The sequence below is a fragment of the Camellia sinensis genome, chromosome 3, assembly GCF_055761805.1.
Source record: "Camellia sinensis isolate YWXY chromosome 3, ASM5576180v1, whole genome shotgun sequence".
NCBI classification, from domain to species: domain Eukaryota; kingdom Viridiplantae; phylum Streptophyta; class Magnoliopsida; order Ericales; family Theaceae; genus Camellia; species Camellia sinensis.
The window spans coordinates 206,825,435-206,837,312 of NC_138963.1; positions in this window are offsets into that span (position 1 = coordinate 206,825,435).

The following is an 11,878-nucleotide window of genomic DNA, read 5'->3' on the forward strand; positions in this document are numbered from 1 at the left end:
ATGCACTTAGTGAGCAGAGTATGATTGATATACTAAATGTGAACACGAAGTGTGATAGATGCACTTAGTGAACAGAGTATGATTGATATACTAAAAATGAACACAAAGTGTAATGGATGCACTTAGTGAGCAGAGTATGATTGATATACTAAATGTGAACATGAAGTGTGATAGATGCACTTAGTGAACAGAATATGATTGATATACTGAAAATGAACACAAAATGTAATAGATGCACTATGTGAACAGAGTATGATTGATATACTGAAAATGAACACCAAGTGTGATAGATGCACAATGTGAGCAGAGTATGATTGATATACTAAAAATGAACACAAAGTGTGATAGATGCACTTAGTGAACAGAGTATGATTGATATACTGAAAATGAACACAAAGTGTGATAGATGCACTATGTGAACAGAGTATGATTAATATACTGAAAATGTGAACACGAAGTGTGATAGATGCACTTAGTGAACAGAGTATGATTGATATACTGAAAATGAACACAAAGTGTGATAGATGCACTATGTGAACAGAGTATGATTGATATACTGAAAATGAACACAAAGTGTGATAGATGCACAATGTGAGCAGAGTATGATTGATATACTAAAAATGAACACAAAGTGTGATAGATGTACTATGCGAACAGAGTATGATTGATATACTAAAAATGAACACAAAGTGTGATAGATACACAATGTGAGCAGAGTATGATTGATATACTAAATGTGAACACGAAGTGTGATAGATGCACTTAGTGAACAGAGTATGATTGATATACTGAAAATGAACACAAAGTGTGATAGATGCACTATGTGAACAGAGTATGATTGATATACTAAAAATGAACACAAAGTGTGATAGATGCACAATGTGAGCAGAGTATGATTGATATACTAAAAATGAACACAAAGTGTGATAGATGCACTATGTGAACAGAGTATGATTGATATACTAAATGTGAACACAAAGTGTGATAGATGCACTATGTGAACAGAGTATGATTGATATACTGAAAATGAACGCAAAGTATGATAGATACACTATGTGAACAGAGTATGATTGATATACTAAAAATGAATACAAAGTGTGATAGATGCACAATGTGAGCAGAGTATGATTGATATACTAAAAATGAACACAAAGTGTGATAGATGCACTACGTGAATAGAGTATGATTGATATACTAAAAATGAATACAAAGTGTGATAGATGCACTATGTGAACAGAGTATGATTGATATACTGAAAATGAACACAAAGTGTGATAGATGCATTATGTGAACAGAGTATGATTGATATACTGAATGTGGGTGTGTGTGATACAGAAAATGAGAATATGTGTGATAGATGAGAATGTACGTGATAGATACAGAAAATGAGGATGTGTGTGATAGATACAGAAAATGAGGTGTGATCGATACACTAAATGAGAATATGTGTGATAGATACAGAAAATGAGAATGTGTGTGATAGATACACAAACTGAGGTATGATAGATACACTAAATAAATGATCTTAAACAGAACTTCTTTGAATGAACCGTACATACAATATCGTGTATGAATGAGAAAGAAACTTGATAGGTACAGTGCGATACAATGCATGATGCTTAAGGAAAGCAATAAACAAGCATAGCGGCGCTTTAGAAAGCACCTCATGAGGTGAGTGGCGGTGAACCGCTCTGCTCCGATGGGGATCTTCCCCTATGCTCTTCGAACACTTACCTTCAACTTATAGTACAAAGGCTCTGAAATACTGACAAGGGTTTTTCATGTAGAACACTTCGGACGTTGCCTTTCTTCTTGATCATATTCACAACTTTCCTTATTCTCCAACGGGGTGACAGACTAGGTTGGTTCGGTATCCAGAATTGAGGTGCATACACGCTATCTCAACCTATGGGGCTTCCATACAGATTTCAAGCCGAGGACACGCCTCTGGGTATTTAAACCAGACTTTAGTCTCGGAAATCCCGAACCTTTGTGTTCTAGGCATCAGCCATTCGAACTCTAGTTTCCACCGTCGCAGCTGGTCTCGTAGGAACTCATTGCAAACACGGCCAAGATGTCCCTGGCATGAAACGGTCCTCAAGGAGAGCACTTCTGATTGCCATCTTGGCTTGAAGCAGACTTGATCTTGAGCTTGAGGTAGAGGCACACTCATACTTCGGAGCATTGGCAAGACCTGAGGAGGTACACACGGAATGTAGTCCTGGAACTTTACTGAAGTCGAAACAAACTCAGATACCCGACATTTTCCTCTTTTGCTTTTGCTTTGCAGTCTGGAACTCATATAGCTTTAGATAGGTCCTGGTTTTACTGTTCTGACGTGACCTGGGTTGAACCCTGCGGTTTTATGAAAGAACGAATCTTGTTTTGGACAGATGTGGAGAACGGCACGGCACTCGGAGCGCAAAACGATTTTATTTTTGAATTGATAAATGAGCTTTTGACCGAGTATCGAGCGTACAACTGAACACAGCAAGACAACTCAACACAGAAATAAAAGGAACATAACCTAAACACCACTCGACAAAGGAAAAACAAAGTAAAACAATCTAAACACATCGAGACACGCTCGGAACGACTCAAAGCAAGAATCGAGGCAAACAAAACAAAGGACACGACACACAGACGTGCACAGGGAGCCTGTTTCACCGGGTATTGTTCCCCACCCTCTCTCATCTGTGATCCTCACATCACTCGGCCCTTAAGCTCTATTTTTTTGAGAAAGCCCTTTTCTCACTTTTTCTCTCATCGCACATCTCTCTATTCTTCAATCTCTCATTTTTCATCCCTCTCCTGGGTGGTTGATGGATGAACAGCAAACTGTGGGCTCGTGCCCCTAGCATTCTGCTAGATTCTTCTTTTCCTGCGCGCAGCTAGTGAGTTCCTCTCTCAGAGGGGTTGTGCTATAACAGGATGTGTAGCAAATCTGCAGCTAACATCGGTTGATGATGCTCTGTCAGGGAGTTTGGATGTGTTTAGACCTGTCCAGATGAGGAAGTGGAATATCTTGCCCCATTTTAGTTCGTGCTCTGCACTTTGCTTGATACCTCGTTGCTTGGAGGATGTGAGAGCTTTCTGCCCTCTGTTGTGCCCTTTTCTGGCGAATACGGTGCCCTTTCCGACAAGTAGAGTGCCCTTTTCTGGCGAATACGGTGCCCTTTCCGACAAGTAGAGTGCCCTTTCTGGCAAGTATTTTGACAAAGGGGAAAAGACAGAACACCTGACTCAACTGTGCCCCTAGTTCATCATTTTGACCATTTTTGTTTTTGCTTTCTACTAAAATAGTTTTAACCAACATGAGAGTTAGATTAACGCGCTTGTTCGATTTTCTGATTTAAAATCATGCAAGTTAGGCTATGAGCACTGAGGGTTTTCCTTTTTTGGGTCCAAGAAATGGTCCAGTTTTGAAAAATGGAGTACTTTTCGAGAAGATTAGTCAACCTCAGTAAAAATTCTCAAAAACTATTTTTGCAAACAACCACTGCTCAACGAGCACGGAACCTACTCTTGAGATGCACAACCTCGGATCCATAGCAATGGAAAATTGCCCCTTGTCTGAAGGACACTGCATGGCAACGGAAAGTTGCCCCTTGTTTGAAATGACACTACGGCGTTTTGAATGGCAACGAAAAGTTGCCCCTTGTTTGGATAGCACCGCAGCGCATTGTAGCCAGTCCTCAGAGCGACGAACACAACCAGACTCTCAGATACAGAGAAGACAAGGATGACCAGAACCATCGCATGGACACAGTCGATTTGGAAGTGTTTATGGCTGGACTTCAGAATGAAGTTGCCTACGTATCCCAAACATGGGAATCAAGCCTTACGTAGTTCGGGGTTAAGGTACACTCGGGTATTTAACCTTCACTTTTGCACTCTAACTTTTGCCAAGGCCGCCCTTTGCGGGTTTTCAACCTTGCGAGCTATGTTTTTCTTCTTTTCAATTTCTTTTTTTTTTCTTTTTTTTGTTTGCTTCTTTTTTTTTGTATTTTTCTCTTGCTCTAACTTTTGCTTGGGTCGCCCTTCCGGGTTTTCGGCCCAACGAGCCTCTCAAGGGTAAAAGTATAGCTTTGTCCATGTCAAATGGTTTTGAGATCCTGAAGTCATCTGAATCCAGGAGAGTGGTTGTTGTATTGATTTACTGAAGGATCCATCTTTGGCTCTTGGAGCATATCTGACATTTTTTTGCCCCTAGTTTGAGGGGGGGCTTCGGATCTCGCTTTACAAGCTTCCTTTGATCTGATCTTCTTGATCTGACTTTGGTGCCTCTTGTTCGAGGGCTGCTTCAAAACTGGCCACACGGGCCTTACATGGCGGTTGACCATTGAACGTTCTGAATGGGTCCAAGGTTCGAAAACAAATGGATTGAATCTTGAGGCTGGGAGCGATCCTAGGCGGCACAATCTCAAGAGCGATTCCACACAAGTCTTCACAGGACTGCGCAAAACATTTTGTTTTTGAAAGTTTTTAAGAAAGCGACAAATCGCTCACGCCAAAGATAGTGTGGAACCAATCTGGATCAAAGCTAGGGTCCTTCTCAGTACTCACACTAACAAGCATGATTTCATTCATTAACGACTTAGCACGCCTCTCTTTCTCTTAGTTTGATCAAAGTTTTGCAAATCCTGAGGAATTCCTCCATCTTTGTTTTCATCGCAATGTTCAAAAAAAAGTTTTGAAAACTTAGGTCAATACAATAATTTCAAGGCACAAGAGAGAAGGTGGAATGCATTGTCGTTTCATTCAGAACTTCTGGCACAACTGGCGCAAGGTAGAAGCAAATACAAGAGTGCGAAAATCACTGCTGTTTCATTCAGAATCTGTTGGCATAACTGGCTCCAAGGCAGAAACAGACTCAAAAGAAAACGAAAAGACAAACACAAAACAAGCAAGTGATGTCCGAGGTAACACCCCCGAAATCACTCGACTCCAACAAAACAGGACTGACTCGATACACCAAGACAGACCCAAAACAAAAAGACTGACTCTATACAAACCAACAAAACTGACTCAATACCCAAGTTAGAAAGCACAAAAACTGGTGTTTGCATATTTCTCAGAACAGTGTGTGCCATTCCCACGTCTGGAGTAAATCGAGTGCCATCCGCAGCTGGTTCAACCTATGATCAGATCATATTATTCCCCCACAAGTTCACTAATCAAGTGCCGATAGACTTTGCAGGACCTGGTGCGGCAATGACCCCGTTGTCAAACAGATCTTGTACATCATGGTGCAGACGAAAGCAACTGTCGGTGTCATGACCGGTTTGTTGATGGTAGACGCAGTACTTAGTCTGATCATGTTTTGCAGGGATAGGATCGGGTAGGGAGCGTTGTTCCAATGGTTTCAGATGCCCTTTCCGGATTAAGACCTCTAGAGCCTTTGACAAAGGCATATGAAGTGGGGTAAAAACCCTCTTGACTCGAGGCGGGTATTTGGCTCCTTGTGAGCTACTTCCGGACGCACCGGTGAATGGGGTAGCTATTTTTGATACGATGGTGGTAACCATGCCCACATCCGAAGATCTTGCAGCTGCATCACCACTGGTGGTCGCATTCGAACTGCGGGAAAATACCCTCATGGGCTGCTCTTTCTCCCGGTCAAGAAGGCCCTGCTTCATAGCGTCCTCAATCTGTACCCCCATCTCGTGCAGATCGAAAAAGGTGGGGAAGGGGAGAACGATCATTTTCTGCATAAGCTTGGGCTGGAGATTGCGCACAATCATTCGAATTTGATCTTTGTCAGTGGGCCTCAGGGTCATCATAGAAGCCTTGGCCCTCCAGCGGGCTACGAAATCAGAAAAACTCTCCTTAGGCTCTTGCCTTGTTGTCTCAAGATCACGGGTTGTGACCTCGATTTGTGTGTTATAGGAGTACTGCGCAACGAAGGCCTCGGTCATCTCATCCCAGTTCCGTTTGACATCGTGTTCAAAAGGGCCAAACCCTCGGACATGGGTGAAGTATAAAACAAAATACATGGATAGAACACACTTGGGGCAAGGATTATGGCCGGCCAGCTCAAAAAGGGCAAAAAGTTCATTTCACCAGCTAGGTGGCCGGCCTGCTAGGTTTTCTGGCCGGCCAGCTACTTTCAAGACAAAAAAATGGGCTGTCGGAAAGAAAAGTGGACGGTGGGTGATTGGGAAGTCCAATGGTGGCCATTAAAGTGTCCAAATTGAATCCCCGGAAGTTATCTTTCCAATGGCGCAAACCTTGCATTAAAATTCCTTCTGTGAAAAAAGTTATGCCAGTTTCCGTGAAACCGCGCAGATTTCAGTCCAACCGGAGTGATGCCCTACTTCAATCAACTATATCTTCCCCGTCCGGAATTGGATTTCGGAGATTCTTGAGTGCAAAATGAAGCCCCGGAAGTATTATTTCCAAAGGTGGTGGCCTCATAGCTTGATTCCAAGTATGACAATGAATAGGCCCGATTCGGCGAGGGCTATTCGACTTTTCCTTAAGGGTTCATGCCCATTTTCTTCCCCAACTGGATTTCTTCCGTCTTCTCCTCTTTTCTTCAACTTCAAACCCCTAAGTAAGGTATTTTGAAAGATTTTTCAAAGATTTCATCTCTCTTTTATTCATTTCCACTTTGTCTTTGCTCGGTTTACTGAAAAGCGCAACTTTTACCAAAATGCGAGCCTCGGAACATCGTAAAAACTTTGTTTCAAAAACGTTTTGAAAGAGAGGGTTTTACGGCTAAAATCTTTTGATCAAGATTTTTTTGGTCCAAAAAGGGGTATGAAGTTGAGCTTTGACTCTCTCCTTGCTGAAGAAATTGAACCTTTGCCCTGCACATCTTCCAAAACCATCAGTCGTATCCGAGTCTTAAAGGCGGTCAAAAATGGAGTGTCTACACTCACTATCTAAAAAATGGGGAATATAGAAATTTATTTGGGTACTGTTATTGGCCAGAAAAATAAAATGCTTATTTTTTGTTGTAAATTACAAGTGGGTTACATAAACAAAAATACTACAATAGTAAATCTTATACTTTTGTTTGCATTTGTGTTATCACTATTTTCACGTTTTCTTGGCCAAAGTAATAATTGTGTCATCACTATTTTCACATTTTCTTGATGAATTGTAGCAATTTCCATCACATTGCCTCCACCATTACCAATCACGGACCATACCATTTTTTTCCCTTTAAATTTCTATTTGACAAACAAAAACGCAACTATTTTTGCATTGAGAATTTGAGTTCAAATACTATATCAATCACAATGATATTATTGAAACTTGCTTATTGTTAAAAATAAAAATTTATAACAAAACTTATTGTTAAATTCAATTGGACAGTTTTTATATGTTTATCGTTAAGTTTGTAGCAAGGAGAGTCTAATTTTTTTTAATTTCTGCATCTCTCTAAATTTTATAATGCAAAATATTCAAACTGACTGGATCTGAAAAGTGAAAAATATTGATTAAAAAAGTTAAAAAGTTCACTAAAAATAATAAAATACAAATTAAAATTTTAAAAACTATTTTTGGAAACTTCAAAACCAAGTAAGTTTTGAATTTTAAATTTGTAAAAATTATTTTTAATATATACAACCAAACAAAATTTTAAGTTTGACAAACTCTTTTGAAAAATCTAATTATAAAATTCATTTGAAAATCCAAAACCATACGGATCATCTATTTATATTTACATTTTAACCCAATAATTTTATATTTAATTACATTTTTATTCCAACAATATTTTCACCCTGCCTTCAAACACGGACATACCCTAATACATTTATAATTATAGGATCATACAAGAATATTGACACATAATTCATATGATTGGAAGTGCGTTGATGTAGATTATGTCATGCCTATAACCTATTTGGCATAACAAAAATTACTACGAACTTGATTCACGTTCTTAATTACGGTTTTGTGAATTGCTGGGTTGCCAAGTTATTGTCTTAGCACTTTTCACACTTCAAAATATGAACATAATGTGATTCACACTTTTGCAAAACGTAAGGAGATTTGTTTCGTTACCAAACACACTTCACTTGGTCTCTTTGTACTTTTGCTTGTGTTGATTGAACTCATATAAGTCATAGCTCACATGGACTCCAAAAAAAAATCAAAAAAAAAAAAAGTTAATTACTTAAAAGTTTTATTTACAAATGTTATAATAATTTAGATCCTATTTAAGATTTTTTTTAAATCAATAAGTCCTATTTAGTAAAATTGAAAATATTATCAATTTTTGTAATTTTTAAAATTAAAAACATTATTAATTTTACATAGTAATGTTTTAGATAATTATTTCACTAATTGATAAAAAAAAGAGAACATTAACAGTTTCTGTACTTCTACTTATTGGTTTGATTCAACTATCCAATAAAATCAAAAACATTAACAGTTTTTTTCAGTTTTAAAACTTAGAATATTATCAGTTTTTTTATTTTAAATTTTTTTTTCAATTTTTCACATCAATGTTCCATCATCATGTTCTTTTATAGACACAAAATTTTTAGTTTTGCACAAAAAAATAACTTAGTTTTTTTTTTTTTTGCACATAATTTTTTTTTAATTTTTTCAATTTGAAAGTTGATATTTTAAAGTTTTGAAAATCAAAATAAATGTCAAATCATCATGTTCCTTTATAGATAATCATAAATAATGAACAATCATTATTTGAAAGGAAATTCCAACTATTAAAAATTTAATAGGACTTGAAAGTCCAAAAAATCTTAGTTAAGACTTGTCGGGAAAGGTATTGGCAACTAAAAATTATTTAGTCGCTGAAAGTCTTCAATTGGCGACTAAGAATTATTTAGTCACTGAAAGTATTCAATTGGCGACTAATTTTTTAGTCGCCAAAAGTTCATAATAAATTTAACGTTATATTTTTAGTGACAAATTTTTTGTCACCAAATACTTAACCGTTTAGAGCGACCAAACTTTTAGTCGCTAATTTTCTTTTTTATTCATCTTATTTCTTTTAGCTACTAAATGGTTTAGTAGCCTAAAGCCTAGTTTTTGTTTAGCTACTAAAGTTTTAGTTGCCAATTAATTTTCTTTCTTTCTTCCTTTTTTTTTTTTTTTTGCTACTAAATCATTAGTTGCCTAAAGTCTTTTGTTTATGACTACTACATATTTAGTCGCCAAAAGAATAGTTTCCATTTAATTCTTTTTTTAGCTACTAACTATTTAGTCGCTAAAAATATTTATTCCATTTTTGGCTACAAATTGTTTAGTAGCCAAAAACATAAATTTTTTGTTTTTTTATTTTTAAAAAAAAATTAATTTGTCTACAACCTATATGTATTCCATGCAACCTGTAACATGTATACAAACAAAACAATACATATATATATATATATATATATTATCACCCATTCCATAATCTGCATCTATTTCACTTACAACCATCCAAACAAAAGAATAATTTTTAATGTCAACATTGCAAACAAAGTATATTCCAACTTAAAATAATAATTTCATACAAACCTATTTAAACATATGAGTTACCAGTGACATCCATACACCAACTATATATAAAATCAAAAACTTCAAAAATTCACTAGAATAAATCAAAAGGCGTTCTGCATGAAGGGATACACCAAAGGCGTTCTATTGGTGTTGAGCAGAACCCAATCAGACGTAATAGATTCCTGTGAACAGCTACACTTATCATCTCAACTTCACGCTAGAATGTTGCGTCTCCACCAGAACTCTCATAGCCATTTAATCGTTTCACAGCCACTTTAGTATTATTTGAAAGTACTCCTTTATATACCTTTCCAAAACCCCCATTTCTAAGGACATTTTTCTCATTAAAGTTGTCTGTAGCTTGCTATAATTCTCGCCAAGCAAATCTTCTCAATTGGCCAAATGCAATTATTTGGTCTACTTCACCTGAGCATTCAAATAAACAGAATCCATCAGTAAATTACCAGAAAACCCAAGTCACAACAAAATCAATACCTCAATTATATATCTACCAAAGATTTATATAGCGATCCCGGTTTCCCTTCCATTGATTATTGTAACCCGGACTTGGTTCCCTGGGTGTTGGTTGTTGTTGTATCTTCTTTTCATCCTTTAACTCTTTGTATTTGAGTTTAGAATTGTCTTGGGCGTGTTTCGAACAGGTTGGCTGAGCTTTTGTCCCAACTCTTGTTGCCCAGATTTTTAGTGATCCGCTCGAGCGGGTCTTCTTGCGCTCGAGCGGAGTTTGCATACCTTCAGTAGTTTGTCCGTCTGCAAAAATACTGCAGATATGTTTTTCATGCTCGAGCGGATTTCCTTACGCTCGAGCGGGTCACGCTCGAGTGGTTATCCTTGCGCTCGAGCGGGTGTTCGATGTCTGTAAAAGTACTGGAAGAGTGTAATCTACGCTCGAGCGGGTAGAGTTTTGCAGTTGTGTCTTGACACTCGAGCGAGTATCCTTGCACTCGAGCGTGTCCAATTTTTGTGTTTGACACTCGAGCGTTCTATTCTCCGCTCGAGCGGGTCATACGTATATCAGTAGTCAGCAGCGAGATTACACTTCACTTTTTCATCTCTTTTGATTTCAAAACCCTAGATTCAGCTCCCTCTCTCTCTACACTTACCTTCTCTCTAGGGATTGATCTACTTCTAGTGTGTTTCTAGCCTAGTCCCTTTGTAAGAAAGGTTGTGCTCGATGTGGGCTTCACTTTGATCCGAAAAATCTCGCATTTGGAGCATCTTTGGTTTTTCTCCTCATCTCCTTTGAGCTCCTAACTTTGAGGTAGGGATGATCTACTCCTTCTTATGAGTTTTGACATAAATATTAGTCATTTTGATTAGTTAGTAATGTTGGGTAATTTTGAAAAAGTTAGGGTTCGTTTGGTGGTTATAAAAAGGGGATTTTCAAATGTTAAACTCTATGTGTATGAGAGACCTTGGAAAATGAAATTATTGTTGTCAAATTGATGAAATTGAACCTTAGGGTTGATATTGAGAAAATGGGGAAAATGCCCTATTTATGTTGAATAATTAATTTGAATAATTAATTTGGGAAAATGTGAAATTGAGTTGAGAATAATGAAATTGGAAAATTGTGGGAGTAAATGGTGTAGTTGGATAATTTAATCACTCACCTATGAGATTGTCGATATTTTATCTGTTGATGAATTTATTATATGTTTAGAGATAACTGCTTTGGGCTATCGGTGGAGGATAGTCTTAATTGTTGTAGACACTGCATGTTGATTAGGGAAAACTGAAACTAATCGAACGTATTATGTCATTGAATGTGATGGTTGGAATAATACAGCAAATACGTGTATTGATTGATCATGGTATGTGATGAAGTGCTTAAATACATTATATATGTATCTTTATTTGGGAGGAGATAGGGGATGTACTCCAGTGTGTGAGAGGAGATAGGGGATGTACTCCACACACATATGTGTTCATATACTTTAGCACATTATGTATGTAACTTGTTTGGGAGGAGATGGGGGATGTACTCCATATGTGTTCATATATTTTAACACATTATGTATGTAACTTGTTTGGGAGGAGATGGGGGATGTACTCCATATGTGTTCATATACTTTAACACATTATTTTTGTACTTCACACGTGTGTTCATATACTTTAACACATCGTTTGTGCATCTATGTTTGGGAGAAGATAGGGGATGTACTCCATAGGTAGTTATATGTTTAAATACATTGTATATGTATCATTATTTGGGAGGGGTTGGGGAATGTACTCTATAGATAATTAAGTTGGCCGAGGCGTCCAGGGTGAAAGTCCCGAGACCTTATAAAGTGAAGTCTTAGTCACGTGAGATGTAGTCTCATTTTGAATCATGGGTAACGGAAGAGTTAACAAGTCGAGTGGTAGTCTCACTTAAATTGTTTGGTTAGATGTTGAA